The sequence below is a fragment of the Austrofundulus limnaeus genome, unplaced genomic scaffold (genome assembly GCF_001266775.1).
Source record: "Austrofundulus limnaeus strain Quisiro unplaced genomic scaffold, Austrofundulus_limnaeus-1.0 Scaffold594, whole genome shotgun sequence".
NCBI classification, from domain to species: domain Eukaryota; kingdom Metazoa; phylum Chordata; class Actinopteri; order Cyprinodontiformes; family Rivulidae; genus Austrofundulus; species Austrofundulus limnaeus.
Window position 1 is genome coordinate 140,483 of NW_013952996.1, and position 1,877 is coordinate 142,359.

Consider the following 1,877-nt stretch of genomic DNA (forward strand, 5'->3'; position numbering starts at 1 on the left):
TAAATGAGATAAAACCCGCGTCCGAATTTCAATTCACATCAACTCAGATTACTGATATAGAACAGTAAAACGTCATTTCTGATGTTAACAACCAAACAATTTTACTGGCACTTTTAGCTTAAGTTTTAGCAAATTAAGAACAAGAAAAGGAGGAAAGTGAAATGAGTATGTTACTACTACTACTTTTACTTTTATCAAAGTGTGGGTCAACCCGAACTGCACGTCTTTTCTAAGCTCAGGTTCCACATGACACGTCACTCCAAACATATCAGCTTTACCTGGTGATGGCTTCTTAAGGCACCCTCAGGGTAGGAGCTGGCTCACCTCCGATCAGTCAGGGAACTGAATGTCTGCTCGCTTACCGGTCATTAGCGAACAGGTGTTTTTTCAGGTAACTTTGCATCTGTTTCAGTCCAAGCCAGAAAAGTTCCAGCTGTATCCGGTCCCTTCTTTCCAAACTAAAATCTCCCCACGGAGATAAAAACACACTTTAGAGGCTTGAAGCCTCAGGGTGAGACCGGCTGGCCTGCTGGGTCCCTGGCTGTTAAGTCTCCCCTAGTTAGCTCATGGGATCAGACTTAAAAGCCAAACTGGGTTTTCTCTGGAGAGAAAACTCAGCTTTCTTCCTCGGTTGGAGTCAAGAAGAAGAGTGTGTCGCTCAAAGCCGTCCGGGTTAGTAAAAGAAACGGACGAACTTTGGTTCCGCCCTCAGGCTTAGAGATGAGTCAGAGAAGAAAGATAAAGATTTGCCAGCGGCACAAGGTCAAGGTTAAAATTCTGTGGCTGTTCACAACAGGATATGATAACCTCTTTTCAGCTTTCTTCTGATAGACTCTAAGAGAAATCACTGCAAAACATTTATGATGATTAATTAACATTTCTGTTTTATAATCAGTTCTGAACCTTCTGTTGGTCCAGATAAATGAAAGATTTTCTCAGTAAAAATCCACAATTAAATTACTGTGTTCACAGTAAAATAAAAACAGTGATTTACATAAAAACACAATGAAAACATTGCAATGAGATTCCTGTGAATTTTTATACCATTATTAGTCTTTAAGGCACGATAAAAGAAAAGAAGTGGTTCCACTTTTCCTGTGACAGCCATTATCATGATTTAACAAATGCATAAACATTCTCAGTTAAACAACCAATGAATCACGAACAGAAGAGATTGTTCTGTCCATTAACTGATTAAGAGAACTGAGGGGTTCTCTTCCACGGTTAGAATGACCTGTCATGGCCTAAATAGAGTTCAGTTTGTGACAGAGTTCCTGTCCTCTCGTCAGGCCTGTCCGAGGCCTGCTTTGAGGCAGTAAACCTTGTTTCTTCACTCGAGGTGACCCCTACACTCTGGTATCATGGCTACCTGACAACGGAGCTCAGAAGTGTGGGATCATTTTAAGAAAATGAAAGCGAAACCTGTGCAATATCTGCAGAGCAGATTTTGCCTTCCACAGCAATTATTTTTAGTTAGCATATAGCTAAAATCTAACCATGGTTATATAATAGCAGCTGCATTCTGGCACGATAAGCTGTATGTTTTATATTCAATTAACGTATGATCCGATATGTCGACTAATTGAAAAAACAATCTGTGATTAATCGATTATAAAAATAATCATTTGTGGCAGCCCTATCTCGCTCTGAAGCATGGAGGCGTGTCACAGGTAAGCTAGTTTCAACTGGTTTTTATGACGCGGTCTCATTTCCGGACTCAATAATTTTGCCAATATTTCAGTTAAAATACATAAAATATTTATCCGAGTATAATACTACCCCCTAACTTCATGGATGATTTTATGGATTAAATTTTACGTATTATACTTGAATAAATACAGTAACTGTGTATCTTGACAAGCTAGCTTCTCTTAGTA

At 39.3% G+C, this 1,877-nt stretch overlaps 1 protein-coding gene across 1 annotated transcript in view; it reads left to right on the forward strand.

Annotated features, from left to right (window-relative positions):
* LOC106531074 (MMS19 nucleotide excision repair protein homolog) overlaps window positions 1-1,877 on the forward strand; it is a gene marked incomplete at its 5' end in the record, with an annotated part of 11,527 nt that overhangs the window by 1,005 nt on the left and 8,645 nt on the right.